Here is a 16,447-nt window from a genome sequence, read left to right on the forward strand (position 1 = left end):
GCACACCTGTAATCCCAGCTACTCAGCAGACTGAGAATCGCTTGAACCCAGGAGGCGGAGGTTACAGTGAGCCGGGATCACACCACTGCACTCCAGCCTGGGCAACAGAGAGTTACTGTCCCCCAAAAAAACACAAAATGAAAGACAACCTACAGAATGAGAGAAATGGGAGAAAATATTTACAAATCATGTATCTGGTAAGGGGTTAACATCCAGAATAGACAATGCCTACAATTCAATAACAATGACCGGAAAAAAAAAAAAAAACCCAATCTGGTTTTAAAATGGGCAAAGAATACCACCTCACACCCATTAAGATGGCCACTATCAGGAAAAAAAACAAAAAAAAAAACAGAAAATAACAAGTGTTGTCAAGGATGCACCCTTGCACATTGCTAATGGGAATGTAAAATGGTACAGCTGCTAAAGAAAACAGTATAGCAGGCCCTCAAAAATTAAACGTACAGGCCAGGTGCAGTGGCTCATGCCTGTAATCCCAATGCTTTGGGAGGCTGAGGTGGGCGGATCACTTGAGGTCAGGAGTTCAAGGCCAGCCGGGCCAACATGGCAAAACCTCATTTCTACTAAAAATACAAAAATTAGCCTGGTGTGGTGGCACATGCCTGTAATCCCAGCTATTCAGGAAGCTGAGGCACAAGAATCACTTGAACCTGGGAGGCGGAGGTTGCAGTGAGCTGAGACCATACCATTGCATTCTAATCTGGGTGACAAAGCGAGACTCCATCTCAAAATAATAATAATAATTAAACATAGAATCACCATGTAATCCAGCAGTTTTAATTCTGGGTATATGCCCAAAGGAATTGAAAGCAGGATCTCAAACAAATATTTGTACAGACACATTCGTAATATTATTCATAACAGCCAAAGATGAAAACAACACAGGTGCCCACTGATGGATGAATGGATAAATACAATGTGGCACATACATACAGTGAAATATTAATTTTTGTTTTGAGACAGGGTCTCGCTCTGTCGCCCAGGCTGGAGTACAGTGGCACGAACAAGGCTCACTGCAGCCTCAACCTCCTGTGCTCAAGCAATCCTACCACCTCAGCATCCTGAGTAGGTGGCACACCTATAGGCACATGCCACCATGCCTAGCTAATTTTTTAATTTTTTTGTACAGTTGGGGTCTCCCTATGTTGCCTAGGTTGGTCTCCATTCCACCTCTGCCTCCCAAAGTGCTGGATTACAAGTGTAAGCCACCATGTCTGGCCTTAAGTCTCAAAAAGGAAGAAAATTCTGACACATGCTACCACATGGATGAACCATGAGGACATTAGGTTAGTAAAATAAAGCAGATACAAAAGTACACATACTGTATGACTCCACTTATATGAGGTTCCTACAGTAGTCAAATTTATACAGAGAGTAGAAGGGTGGTTGCCAGGGGCTGGGGTAGGAGAGAATGGGAAGTTGTTACTTAATGGGCATAGTTTTAATTTTGCAAGATGAAAAGAGTTCTAGAGATCAGTTGGCAAAACAGGTCAAATGTACTTTACTGACCTGTATACTTAAAAACTCTTAGATGGGAAATTTTCTATTACACATATTTTATCACAATTTACAAAACTAAAAAATTTGAGGCTGGGTGCGGTGCCTCACACCTGTAATCCCAGAACTTTGGGAGGCCAAGATGGGCGGATCACCTGATGTCAGGAGTTGAAGACCAGCCTGGCCAACATGGTGAAACCCTGTCTCTACTAAAAATACAAAAAAAAATTAGCCGTCTTGGTGGTGTGTGCCTGTAATCCCAGCTACTTGGGAGGCTGAGGCAGGAGAAATCGCTTGAACCGGGGAGGCAGAGGTTGCAGTGAGCCGAGATCGTGCCACTGCACTCCAGCCCGGGAGACATAGCAAGACTGAGTCTCAAAAAAAAAAAAAATCTAAACACCAACCATGCAAAGACTGACCAAAATAAAGTAGGCTTTAGGGCAAACAGCATTACTAAAAATAAAGAAAGACACTGGATAACGTTAATATTCTCAGTTCACCAAGAAGATATAACAATTCTAAGTTTGTGTGTTGCTGATAAACATAGGCTCAAAACATATAAAGCAAAAAATAGTCCGAATTCCAAGGAGACAGATCTACAATTATAGCAGAAGTTATGTCTATCAGTAACTGTTAAAAGAAGCATATGCAAAATTAGTAAGCAATAGATCTGAACAACTGGATAAGCAAACTTTAACCAAATGGACATACATAGAATAGTGCACCCACAACTGCAGATCCCAGATTCTTTTCAAGTATACATGGAATGTTTATGAAATGCTCGGCAATATAGCAAGTTCCAACAAATTTCAAATGATGTAAATCATGCAGAGTACATTCTCAGACAATGACGCAATTAAGCTAGAAAATAAGAATTTTTAAAATTAGGAAATATGTACATGTTCGGAAACTATATATATACTTGTAAATAACTCACAGATTTTTTTAAAAATCACAATGGGATTAGAAAATATTTTAAACTGATAGTTCATAAAAATATTACATCCTCAAAATTGAGATGCAGCTAAAGCCATACTTCAATGGAAAGTTTTTAAAGTATTTTTAATGCCTGTATTAGAAAATAAGACTGAAATAAGAATAAAGTACTCTTGTTGAGAAATTAGAAAAAGAACATCTAATTAAGCACAAAGAAATGAAAACATAGGCTAAAGTTAATTCTTTGAAAAGCCCAATAAAATTAAGCCCCTGCTAAGTCTATTTTTTTTTTCTTTATGGAGATGGAGTCTCTCTGCGTCGCCCAGGCTAGGGTGCAGTGGCGCGATCTCAGCTCACTGCAAGCTCCACCTCCCAGGTTCACGCCATTCTCCTGCCTCAGCCTCCCGAGTAGCTGGGACTACAGGCGCCCGCCAACACGCCCAGCTAATTTTTTGTATTTTTAGTAGAAACGGGATTTCACAGTGTTAGCCAGGATGGTCTCGATCTCCTGACCTCGTGATCAGCCTGTCTCGGCCTCCCAAAGTGCTGGGATTACAGGCGTGAGCCACTGCTCCCAGCTAGACGGGGTTTCACCATGTTAGCCAGGATGGTCTTGTTCTCCTGACCTCGTGCTCCGCCCGCTTCGGCCTCCCAAAGTGCTGGTACTGTCGTGAGCCACCATGCCCGGCTTTTTTTTTTTTTTGACACAGTTTCGCTGTGTTGCCTAGGCTGGAATGCAGTGGTGCGAGCTTGGCTCACTGCAGCCTCCGCCTCCTAGGTTCAAGTGATTCTCATGCCTCAGCTTCCCAAGTAGCTGGGATTACAGGCGTGTGCTACTATGCCCAGCTAAATTTTGGTGAAATCCCATCTCTGCTAAACATACAAAAAATTAGCTGGGCGTGGTGATGCATGCCTGTGGTCCCAGCTACCGCGGAGGCTAAGGCACGAGAATTGCTTGAATCCGGGAGGCGGAGGTTGCAGTAAGCAGAGACCACTCCCCTGCACTCCAGACAAGGTCTCACTCCAGAGTGACCTTGTCTCCAAAAAAAAGAAGAAAGACACCTAACCTCTACAAAGAAAAATTAATTCCAGGTGGGTTGTAGATTTAAATGTGTAAGAAAAAACAATAAAGCTCCTCAAACAGTACAAATCAAGAGAAAATGAAAGTATTCTGTGATCTGTGCTTTAATACAGGCAACAGGAATTTTTATTTATTTATTTTTTATTTTTTTATTTTTTATTTTTTATTTTTTTTTAGACAGAGTCTTGCTCTGTTGCCAGGCTGGAGTGCAGTGGTGCAATCTCGGCTCACTGCAACCTCCACCACCCCGGTTCAAGCGATTCACCTGCCTCAACCTCCTGAGTAGCTGGGACTACAGGCACACACCACCACGCCCAGCTAATTTTTGTGTTTTTAGTAGAGACGGGGTTTCACCATGTTGGCCAGGATGGTCTCGATCTCTTGACTTCGTGATCCGCCCCCCCACCCCACTGCCATGGCCTCCCAAAGTGCTAGGATTACAGGCGTGCACCACTGCGCCTGGCTTTTGTTTCATTTTAATTCATTTCTGTTTTAAGTAGTCACAGATGGCTACCATATTGGGTACCACAGAACTAGGAGATAATATTAAAATATCTTCGTGACCTGAAAGTAGGAAAGAATTATTAAACAGGACACAAAAATCAACCAAAAAGAAGAAAAAATTAATAAATTTGACTGCATTAAAATTAAGAAATTGTGTACACTACAAAACATTAAAAGAGTGCAATGTCATGTCACACGTGGAAAAGGATATTTACAGCACGAATAACAAAGGACTTAGATCTAGAATATATAAAGGATTCTTACATATCAATAAGGAAAAAAAAGAACCCAAAAGAAAACCAGATAAAAGCCATTAACAGGCAATGCACCAGAAAAGATATCCAAATGACCAATAAAGGTGTTTGAAACTGCTCAACCTCACTCATAAGCAAATAAATACAAATTAAAATCATGATGAGATAGCAGCACACACCCAGCAGAAGGGCTTAAAAAGGCTGACAATACAGAGAGATGGTTAGGATGCAGGGCAATGGAATCTCAAATACAGCTGGGTCAAGTTTGGATTGGTATAACCACTTTGGAAAACTGGCAGTATCTGCTGACGTTGAACATCCTCTGTACCCCAGCAATTTCACTCCAGGAAGTATATGAACTTGTACCTCAAAAGACATGAGTATTTGTATTAGAATATTCTATAAGTATTTGTAGCAGTATGAATCATAATAGCCAAAAGTTGGGGGCAGACCCAGATGTACCTCAGCAGTGGAATGAGCAAACTTCCACATTCATACCGTAAATTACCCCACAGCAGGCAAGGAATAGTGGCTCAGGCCTGTAATCCCAGCACTTTGGGAGGCCTAGACAGGCCAATCACTTGAGGCCAGGGGTTCCAAGCCCAGCATGGCCAACATGGCAAAAACCCATCTCTACACAAAAATTAGCCAGGCATGGTGGCGCACACCATGCTAATCCCAGCTACTCAGGAAGCTGACACAGGAAGATCGCTTGAACCCAGGAGGTGGAGGCTGCAATGATCTGAGATCACGCCACTGCACTCCAGCCTGGACAACACAGCAAGACCCCGTCTCAAAAAACAAAAGGCAAACAAAATTAAACTACAGCATTGACAGGCACATGCTTAGCAAGGAGACAATTGCTATAAAATTTAGGACTGTGGTTGCCTCTAAAAGGAGGAGGGAAGCATGAGTGAGGGTTCAAGTTGCTCGTGATGGTACATTTCTTGACCTGATGTTTTGTGACATGGCTCTTTGCTGTGTGATAAAACAATGAGCTATCTCTGTTTCATACACTTTTCTATAGTGTGTTATATTTCACAGTAAGAAAAGGCTAAAAGAAAACAGACTGGCACAGTGGCTCACACCTGTAATCCCAGCACTTTGGGAGGCCAAGGCAGGTGGATCATGAGGTCAGGAGTTGAAGACCAGCCTGGCCAAGGTGATGAAACCCTGTCTCTACTAAAAATACAAAAATTAGCCGGGCGTGTTGGCGGGTGCCTGTAATCCCAGCTACCCGAGAGGCTGAGGCAGAGAATTGCTTGAACCCCAGAACTGGAGGTTGCATTGAGCCAAGGTCGCACCACTGCACTCCAGCCTGGGTGACAGCGAGACTCCATCTCAATAAATAAATAAATAAATATTCAGCTGGGCGCGGTGGTTCACACCCGTAACCCCAGCTCTTTGGGAGGCCAACGCGGGGTTGGCCAAGGTCAGAAGATCAAGACCATCCTGACTAACGTTGCTGAAACCCATCTCTACTAAAAATACAAAAAACTAGCGGGGCATGGTGGCACGTGCCTGTAATCCCAGCTACTCAGGAGGCTGAGGCAGGAGAATAGCTTCAACCCAGGAGGTGGAGGTTGCAGTGAGCTGAGATCAAACAACTGCACTTCAGCCTAGGCAACAGAGCAAGACTCTGTCTCAAAACAAAATAAAAATAAAAATTTAAAACTCAGTGGATATGTTTGACAAAAAAAGCAGCTCTGTATTTTTCTCCTTCCTGATGAAAGCAGGAACCTTTCTAAAAGGAAATAGTAGAAGTTTGCAGCATTTCTGGCCTCCCAAGAATATCCAGTGGCTGTTTCTGGCTTCTCAGTTCATTTTTGAATCCCCTACTTTTCCTTCTCTCTCCTAGTCAGATGTGTTCTGTGTGTGTGTGTGTGTGTGAGAGCATGAGTGTGTGAATGCATGAGTGTGTGAATGCATGTATGTGTGAACGTGTATTTGTGTGTGGATGAGTGTGTGTGAATGTTTACGTCTGTGTGTTTGTGTGTATTTGTGAACGTGTATGTTTGTGCTAACGTGCTTGTGTTCATGTGTGAACATGAGAGTATGTGAGAGTGTGTGTGTGTGAATGAGTGTGTATGCGTGTGTGTGCACAGGCGCCTGTGTGGCTCAGCCTTGGCCCTTGGCTCTCTGGCTTCTGCAGGCTCTCCCACGGAGCACCCTCTGCTGACTCTGCAGCCCCGCAGGCCTTCCTCGAACAGTCCATGACAGGAAGCCAGTCTTCCTGGGGTCCTGAGTCAGCAGAGCAGGAAGGAAACAAAGGCCTCAGAACCGCAGAAGAGAAAGAAGGCAGCCTGAAGACAGAAGGCGACCCTCTGAAGACAGGTCTAGAGACTTAACGTATGATGTTCCTGGGGTCCCGTTGCCTGTAAGGGAAGCACAAACCCTGGGTTGCACTGTGTCCTCTGACCTGTCTGATCCCAGGCAAGCTCCTCGGCCTCTCTCTGCTACAGTTTCTTTGCCTGTGAAACAGGGATAATAAAATAGCCTTTCCATGGGCTGAGCACGGTGGCTCATGCTTGTAATCCCAGCACTTTGGGAGGCCAAGGCGGGTGGATCACGAGGTCAGGAGTTCAAGACCATCCTGGCCAACATCGTGAAACCCCGTCTCTACTAAAAATACAAAAACTAGCTGTGCATGGTGGCACGTGCCTGTAGTGCCAGCTACTCAAGAGGCTGAGGCAGGAGAATTGCTTGAACCTGGGAGGTGGAGGTTGCAGTGAGCCGAGATTGCGCCACTGCACTCCAGCCTGAGCAGCAGAGTGAGGCTTCGTCTCAAAAAAAGAAAAAAAAAATAGCCTTTCCAGGGACTGTGGGATTACAGGCTTCTCAAACCTCGGCTTGGATAGAGTAAGTCTACAGAAGATTAGCTCTTATTACTTCAACGGTTTTAAAACGGAATGTTAAATACCCACTTATTTTCTTCCTGCCTTTTATCTCCCATGTTTCAATTGATAACTAATATCGAACAAGCAAACAAAACAAATCAGAAACCCCCTGGTAGCCAGGGTTTGGCATTTGTGATTAACCTACAGGAGATCAGTACTAAAATAGGATATTATGTCTGAGGACATTTTCATCCTAGGTCCTACTGCAACTCGAATGGCACTTAGGCTCCACAAGACCAACTTCCTATTTCTACATCAGTGAAGGTTCGGAGTGGAGCTTTTCATTCAGCAAAGACAGCAGGAAGCACAGGGTTCGGTGACGAATTCTCACGTGGTGAGCGTGGTCTCCAGAGGTGTTAAGATGTCGTGGGAAAGCAGAAAGCACCAGGTTTAGAGGTGACTTAGACCTTGGTCCACGAGACCTTTGGCTAATTACTGAATCTGGCCCTTCTTATCCATCAAAGGGAAACACTGGACTACATGGTCTAAATTTCCTTCACCTCAATAAGTAAGGATTTCACTCTTCTAACAAAAGAAAGAAAGAAAGAGGGTCAGGTGCAGTGGCTCACACCTGTAATCCCAGCACTTTGGGAGGACGAGGCAGGCAGATCACCTGAGGTCAGGAGTTCAAGACCAGCCTGGCCAACATGGTGAAACCCCATCTAAAAATACTAAAAATACACAAATTAGCTGAGCGTGGTGGCGGGCGCCTGTAGACAGCTACTCGGGAGGCTGAAGCAGGAGAATGGCTTGAACCCAGGAGGCGAAGGTTGCAGTGAGCCAAGATTGCGCCACTGCACTCCAGCCTGAGTGACAGAGCAAGACTCCCTCTCAAAAAAAGAGAGAGAGAGGGAAGGAGGGGTAGAGGGAAGGAGGAGTAGAGGGTGGGAGGGAGGGAAAGAGAGAAAAAAAGAAGGAAAGAGAGAGGCCAGGCATGGTGGCTCACGCCTGTAATCCCAGCACTTTGGGAGGCCGAGGCAGGTGGATCACAAGGTCAGGAGTTTGGGACCAGCGTGGACACTATGGTGAAACCTCATCTCTACTAAAAATACAAAAAAAAAATTAGCCGCGCGTGATGGCGCATGCCTGTAATCCCAACTACTCGGGAGGCTGAAGCAGGAGAATTACTTGAACCCAGGAGGCAGAGGTTGCAGTGAGCCGAGATCGCGCCACTGCACTCCATCCTGGGGGATAGAGCGAGACTCTGTCTCAAAAAAAAAAAAAAAAAGAAAAGAAAAGGAAAAGAAAAAAGAAGGAGGGAGAGAAGAAAGGAGAGCGAGTGATGAAGATTTTGGCTAAGAACCAGCTATGAAGAGAAAAAAAAGTATCCCCTAATGTCTTTCTTCTTACAATACAAAGTGTGTTTTAATTATAAGTCAAATTTCACTTTAAAGGAAGAAAATAACCCTTAGGCATTTTCTGTTCTAGTTAATTTAACTTTAATTTTTGTCTCCAGCAGGTACCTCTTCAGTAGAAAAATTCAATAAGGTTTCTGACACTTTCTACCTATGGGCCAGTTACATACAGAAGAGAAAACTGAAACTGAAAACTGATTTGTCATTTTTACGAAAAGTCACTGCAAAGAGGGAGAATTCCAAGTGCAAATGACTTGAGTACATAATCCTTTTGTGCCATTTCTGATGCTATAGGGTTAATCCAGTATGAAGAAAGTGACAAAGGGCAGGATTTATTTTTATGGATTCCACATTATAACCAAGTACTTGGCAACCTGCCCTCTCATATGTTGCGAAACAAAAATGTTGCTTTCTGTGTGTTTTTAATAGGCCAAGCAGTTTGTTTGATCTCAATGCTCGGGTATACACTCAGAGACGCCAGAACATTCTCATTGCGTTTTCACTGCTTTGGTTAACATCTTAGTCTCCTGTCCGCATTCTAAAGAACCATTTGAGGACTCAGGGGAGTCATGTTCTGGGAGTGACTATAGGTCCTAGGCCGCAGCCCCCACTGTCTCAGCCTAAACCATTCAAAGGCACTCAGATCCAGATTTGCAAAATATTTTGCAAAACTTGCAAAAACCCCACCAGTTTTAGATTTTGAAATTATCGGCACAGGCAAGTGTCTACAATCGTGAAATTCTCATGAGTGGAGTGGAACAGATTTATGTAAACAAAGCAAACTCCAGCCTCTCCAGCCTGCTGTAGAAATATTTATACCCGGTCGGGTGCAGTGGCTCACACCTGTGATCTCATCACTTTGGGAGGCTGAGGCGGGTGGATCACCTGAGGTCAGGCGTTCAAGACCAGCCTGGCCAACACCTCTACTAAAAATACTAAAATTGGCCAGGCGCGGTGGCTCACGCCTGTAATCCCAGCAGTTTGGGAGGCCAAGGTAGGTGGATCACCTGAGGTCAGGAGTTTGAGACCAGGCTGGCCAACATGGCAAAAACTCACCTCTACTAAAAATACAAAATTAGCTGGACATGGTGACAGACGCCTGTAATCCCAGCTACTCGGGAGGCTGAGGCAGGAGAATTGCTTGAACCCGATAGATGGAGGTTTCAGTGAGCCAAGATCATGCCACTGCACTCCAGCCTGGGCGACAGAGTGAGACTCCGTCTCAAAAAAAAAAAAAAAAGAAGTTGGGCGCGGTGGCTCACACCTATAATCCCAGCACTTTGGGAGGCCAATGTAGGTGGATCACCTGAGGTCGGGAGTTCAAGACCAGCCTGACCAACATGGAGAAACTCCATCTCTACTAAAACTACAAAAGTAGCCAGGCATGGTGGCACATGCCTGTAATCCCAGCTACTCGGGAGGCTGAAGCAGGAAAGTTGGTTGAACCCGGGAGGCGGAGGTTGCAGTGAGCTGAGATCGCACCATTGCACTCCAGCCTGGGCAACAAGAGCGAAATTCTGTCTCAAAAAAAAGAAAAGAACAAAAATTAGTTGGGTGTGGTGGTGTGCACCTGTAATCCCAGCTACTTGGGAGACTGAGGCATGAGGATAGCTTGAACCCAGGAAGCAGAGGTTGCAGTGAGCCAAGATTGCACCTCTGCACTCTAGCCTGGGTGACAGAGCAAGGATCTATCTTTAAAAACACACACACACACACACACACACACACACACACACGCACACACAGAAAAGAAAAAGAAATATTTATACCCAAAGAAAAGGGTCCCTTCCAGCTCAAGGGTACTTTAATGTAAACTTTTTTTTTTTTAACTATAAATGAAGTGCTTTGAGCAAACCTCAGAACCTTCAGGTGCATGTTTTACCCTAACTCACCTCTTTGCCCCATAGGCTTGACCGAAAGGTAAAAATATCCCTTATGATTCTCTTCACAAGAAGGGAGCCAAGTATTTATTGGATGCAAGACTGTTTGTTTAAGGAAACTAAAAAAGCAAAGATGCAGTGGTGAAAAAGAACAAGATCATGACCTTTGCAGGGACATGGATGGAGCTGGAGGCCATTATCCTTAGCAAACTAACACAGGAACAGAAAACCAAGTACCGCATGTTCTCACTTAAAAGTGGGAGCTACATGATGAGAACACACAGACACATAGAGGGGAACAGCACACACTGGGGACTTTCAGAGGGTGGAGGGTGGGAGGAAGGAGAGGATTGGGAAAAATAACTAATGGGTACTAGGCTTAAAACTTGGGTGACAAAATAATATGTACAACAAAACCCCATGACACAAGTTTACCTAGTAACAAACCTGCACTTGTACCCCAGAACTTAAAAGTTAAAAAAAAAAAATCTGTTGACTCAAAAGCCTGGTAAGCACCTTTCACTATTTTCACCAAACCTCATCAGAACCACAACAATAGACCTTCCATAGTCTTGACCAAAGGTAAAGATTTGCCTCACAAGAAAGGAGCCAACTGTTTATTGCATTTAAGGCAGTTTTTTAAAGAACTCCTTTAAAAAACAATCTGTTGACTCAAAAGCCTCGTGACCAGCTTTCACAGTATTCACCAGACCTCATCAGAGCCACAATAAACCTTCCCATAATAGCTTCAGTGTCCCAGAAGACAGCAGCAAAGCTATGGGTTATCAGTCGTTATTAACATTCGTATCTGCACACAGTTGGATTTCTTTTAAATGCGGCCTAATTTTTTTTTCTGGCCCTTGTACCATGTTTGCCCACCTGATTTTGTTATCTAAAGTCTTTATGTGAAGTCAAGAGAGTTTCCAACACTAAGATGATAGGAAGTGGATGATGGTTCTTTACACCAAATAAAGCTACCCTCACTGGAATTCTTACAAAGTGAGAGGCCACAGTTCCAGGGACCAAAGAGCCAGCATCAAGCAGGGCAGAGCAGGGCTGAAATTGAGCCTCCTGTTATTCCCATTTTATCCCTCACTGGGTCCTCTATTTCTTTCTTCCTGTTGTTTGTTTGTTTGTTTGTGACAGAGTCTCCCTCTGTCGCCCAGGCTGCAGTGCATTAGCGTGATCTCAGCTCACTGCAACCTCCACCTCCCAGGTTCAAGCAATTCTCCCACCTCAGCCTCCCAAGTAGCTGGGACTCCAGGCATGCACCACCATGCCCAGCTAATTTTTGTATTTTTAGTAGAGACGGGGTTTCACCATGTTGTCCAGGCTGGTCTCAAACTCCTGACCTCAGGTGATCCGCCCACTTTGGCCTCCCAAAGTACTGGGACTACAGGCGTGAACCACCGCACCCAGCCACTTTCTTCCTTGTCTCTTACTTATCCTGTTTTCCTTCTCTTCCCTTTCTCCCTATTCAGCTACAGTCTTTTTTTTTTTTTTTTTTTTTTTTTTTTTTTTTTAATGAGACAGGGTCTAACTCTATTGCCCAGGCTGGAGTGCAGTGGTGTGATCTCAGCTCACTGCACCTTCCACCTTCCAGTCTCAAGCAATCCTCCTGACAAAGCTTCCTGAGTAGCTGGGACTAGGCGCATGCCACCACGCCTGGTTGATTTTTGTATTTTTTGTAGAGACAGGATTTTGCCATGTTGCCCAGGCTGTTCTTGAACTCTGGGCTCAAGCAATCCTCCTGCCTCAGCCTCCCAAAGTACCTGGATTACAGGCATGAACCACCTCACCCAGCTCTTCTAAAGTCTTAATCACTTACTGAATTACAGCTCTTACCCAGAACTCTCACCTGTCTTTTGTTACTACCTTCCAGGGCATCTTTAGGGTTGTTCCCATTTTCTTCTCCTCTTTGAAAACATCTCCTGTCTCTGATCACATGTACTAGACCACCCACCTCCAAAGCTCCTTTATGCCACCAGGTGATCTCAATACTGTCACTTCAGTCATAATTGCAAGATTTTTCTTACTGATTCCTTCTATCTTGCATTGGAACACAGGTTTGTTACACACCCCAATATCCATTCTCTCCCTCTTTGATTTTCAGGTGGAACATGGCTGCCCAGACTACAATTCACAGCCTCTCTTGCAGTTAGAAATTGTCGTGGAACAGGCTGGGCACAGTGGCTTACACTGGTAATCCTAGCACTTTGGGAGGCTGAGGCAGGCAGATCACCTGAGGTCGGGAGTTCAAGACCAGCCTGACCAACATGGAGAAACGCCATCTCTACTAAAAATACAAAATTAGCCTAGCATGGTGGTGCATGCCTGTAATCCCAGCTACTCCGGAGGCTGAGGCAGGATAATCGCTTGAACCTGGGAGGTAGAGGTGGCAATGAGCCAAGATTGTACCATTGCACTCCAGCCTAGGCAACAAGAAGCAAAACTCCGTCTCAAAAACAAAAACAAAAAGAAATTGTCCTGGAACAAAGAGTTGCAATCAAAATTATTGTATGCATTATCCAGAAAATGTCCTTTAAAAAGGGTTATGGGCACTCTTTTTTGCTCCATCCTATTTCCTCCTGGGTAGAATATGGATGTGCAGTCTGGAGCTTGAGCAACCAGCTTGGATCATGAGGCCGTGTGCTAAGCACATCAGAGCGTTAAAACTAGAGGTGTTGGCTGGGTGCGGTGGCTCACACCTGTAATCCCAGCACTTTGGGAGGCCAAGGTGGGTGGATCACCTGAGGTCAGGAGTTTGAGACCAGCCTGGCCAACATGGTGAAACCCTATCCCTACTAAAAGTACAAAAAATTAGCTGGGCATGGTGGCATGTGTCTGTAGTCCCAGCTACTTGGGAGGCCAAGGCAGGAGAATCACTTGAACCCGGGAGACGGAGGCTGCAGTGAGCTGAGATCGCACCATTGCACTCTAGCCTGGGCAACAAAAGCAAGACTCCTTCTCAAAAAAAAAAAAACTAGAGGTGTCGGGGACAGTGGCTCACACCTATAATCCCAGCACTTTGGAAGGCTGAGGCAGGCAGGTTACTTGAGGCCAGGAGTTCAATACCAGCATGGCCAACATGGTGAAACCCCATCTCTACTAAAAAAAAAAATAATACAAAATACAAAAATTAGCCAGGTGGGTTGGCACACACCTGTAATCCCAGCTAGTGGGGAGGCAAAGGTGGGAGGATCACTTGAGCCTGGGAGGTGGAGGTTGCAGTGAGCCAAGATCACGCCACTGCACTCCAGCCTTGGCAACAGAACAAGACTCTGTCTCTAAAAACGAGGAGAAAATTAGAGGCGTCTTGAGTCTCTGATGATTAGGGGACCCCATACCAGCCCTGGAATGACCATCTGAATTCTGTTATTTGAGTGAGAAACTAAACTTCTATCACATTTAAGCCAGTTTTTTTTTTTTTTTTTTGAGACAGAGTCTCACTCTGTTACCCAGGCTGGAGTGCAGTGGCACGGTCTTAGCTCACTGCAATCTCTGTCTCCCGGGTTCAAGCGATTCTCCTGCCTCAGCCTCCCGGGTAGCTGGGATTACAGGCACCTGCCACCACACCCAGCTGATTTTTTTTTGTAATTTTAGTAGAGATGGGGTTTCACCATGTTGCCCAGGCTGTTCTCAAACTCCTTACCTCATGATCCACCCACCTTGGCTTCCCAAAGCACTAGGATTACAGTCATGAGTCACTGCACCTAGCCTCCCCACTATTATTTTTTTAAATATATGTAGCCAGATGGACATTCTAACATATGGAATTTATAAAGTCATATTGCATATAAATCTAATTTACCTAGACCCATGCAAAAGTCATTAGGCCCAGGGTGGGCCTTGCAGAGAGAACAGATAAAGGGTAGGGAATTCTACTGACTGAAAACCCTTCTGACCGGCTTTCACGGGCTTACCAGATTCCCTTAGTGCCACAGAAAACATCTCATAACAGCTTTAGTGTCCAGAGGCAGCAGATAATTATAATATTTTGTAACTTTTTTGCATAATTGTACTTGCAAGAATAGTAGAGGGAGTTCCCATACAACCTTCACCCACATTCCCCAAATGTTAACATTTTATCACATTTGCTTTATCTATATTTTTTTCTGAAACACTTGAGAGTAAGCTGCAGAAACACTGCCCGTTTACCTCCAAACACTTTTTTTTTCTTGAGATAGGGTCTTGCTCTGTTGCCCAGGCTTGAGTACAATGGTATGATCATGGCTCACTGCAGCCTCAACCTCGTGGGCTCCAACAATTTTCCCACCTCAGCCTCCCAAGAAGCTGGGAGTACAGGTGTGTGCAACCACACCCAGGTAAGTTTTGTTTTTTGTGTGTTTCTTTGCATAGAAGAAGTCTCACTATATTGCCCTGGCTGGTCTCGAACTCCTGAGCTCTCAAACTCCTGCCTTGACCTCCCAAAGCACTGGGATTATAGGCATGAGCCACCACACCCAGCCTCTAAACACTTTGCATGTATCTCCTAAAAACAAGGAATTACATGGGAACATAACCACCGTAAGATGATTAAAATAAGAAAATTCACCTTCATACAATACTGTTAGCTAACCTAGCCCAGCCTAGCCTTGACATTTTTGAGGAGTCGGTTCTGCAGAATGTCCCTCAGTTTGGGAACATCTGTTGCTTTTCTCAGGACTAGATTCAGTTTGTGCATTTGTGGCAGGAATACCCCGGAAGTAATGCTGTGCTATTCTTAGTGCATCATAGCAGAAGACCTATGATGCCAGTGTGTTATTTGGGATGTTAATTTTGATCATTGGTTGAGATGGTGTCCACCAGCTGTCTTCACGGCAAAGTTAATATTTTCTCTTTGTAAAATAAGTATTATGTAGCCAGGCACAGTGGCTCATGCCTGTAATTCCAGCACTTTGGGAGGCCAAGGCAGGCAGATCACCTGAGGTCGGGAGTTGGAGACCAGCTTGGCCAACATAGTGAAACCCCATCTCTACTAAAAAATACAAAAATTAGCCTGGTGTGGTGGCTGGTGCCTGTAATCCCAGTGACTCAGGAGGCCGAGGTGGGAAAATCACTTGAACCCAGGAGTCAGAGGTTGCAGTGAGCAGAGATCATGCCATTGCACTCCAGCCGGGTGGCAAGAGCGAAACTCCTTCTCAAAAAATAAAATATAACAAGTATTATGTGTAAAGCACTTTGAGACTGTGTAAATAACTGTAATCCTCCAACTTTCATTCAAACCTTTTAGCATTTATTGATGATTCTCCTTTTTTTTTTTTTTGGTGGGAGTTACTGAGTCTTGCTCTGTCACCCAGGCTGGAGTGCAATGGTGGGATCTCCGCTCACCGCAAGCTCCGCCTCCCGAGTTCACGCCATTCTCCTGCCTCAGCCTCCCGAGTAGCTGGGACCACAGGCGCCCGCCATCACGCCCGGCTAATTTTTTTGTATTTTTAGTAGAGACAGGGTTTCACCATGTTAGCCAGGATGGTCTCTATCTCCTGACCTCATGATCCACCCACCTCAGCCTCCCAAAGTGCTGGGATTATAGGCGTGAGCCACCGTGCCCGGCCTAATGATTCTTGCATAAATCAATTATTACTACAATGATTGGCCAATAGTGATATTGTAACACTTTTCTTTTCCAAGGAGGATTGAAATTTAGAATGACATGAAAACAAAAACCCAAGGACATGGTGCTTATCTCCATGAATAGTATATAAATAAAAATAATTTACCAATTAAGAAATCTCTTTTTGGCCTTGTGCTGTGGCTCACGCCTGTAATCCCAGCACTTTGGGAGGCCGAGGCGGGCGGATCACAAGGTCAGGAGTTCGAGACCAGCCTGGCCAATATGGTGAAACCTCATCTCTACTAAAAATACAAAAAATTAGCTGGGAGTGGTGGCAGGCGCCTGTATTCCCAGTTACTTGGGAGGCTGAGGCAGGAGAATCACTTGAACCCAGGAGGTGGAGCTTGCAGTGAGCTGAGATCACACCACTGCACTCCAGCCTGGGCGACAGAGTCTTGCTCTGTCGCC

General features: G+C 44.8%; 1 protein-coding gene across 1 annotated transcript in view; it reads left to right on the forward strand.

Annotated features, from left to right (window-relative positions):
- The window catches only part of LOC116483816 (uncharacterized), a 28,419-nt gene that overhangs the window by 7,688 nt on the left and 4,284 nt on the right, over window positions 1-16,447 (forward strand). Inside the window, exon 4 of the mRNA XM_032178141.2 lies at window positions 8,650-8,803. The gene's annotated coding sequence lies outside the window, so the exon portion shown is untranslated. The remainder of the gene's footprint in view (window positions 1-8,649; window positions 8,804-16,447) is intronic.

The sequence above is a fragment of the Hylobates moloch genome, unplaced genomic scaffold (genome assembly GCF_009828535.3).
Source record: "Hylobates moloch isolate HMO894 unplaced genomic scaffold, HMol_V3 SCAFFOLD_15, whole genome shotgun sequence".
NCBI classification, from domain to species: Eukaryota; Metazoa; Chordata; class Mammalia; order Primates; family Hylobatidae; genus Hylobates; species Hylobates moloch.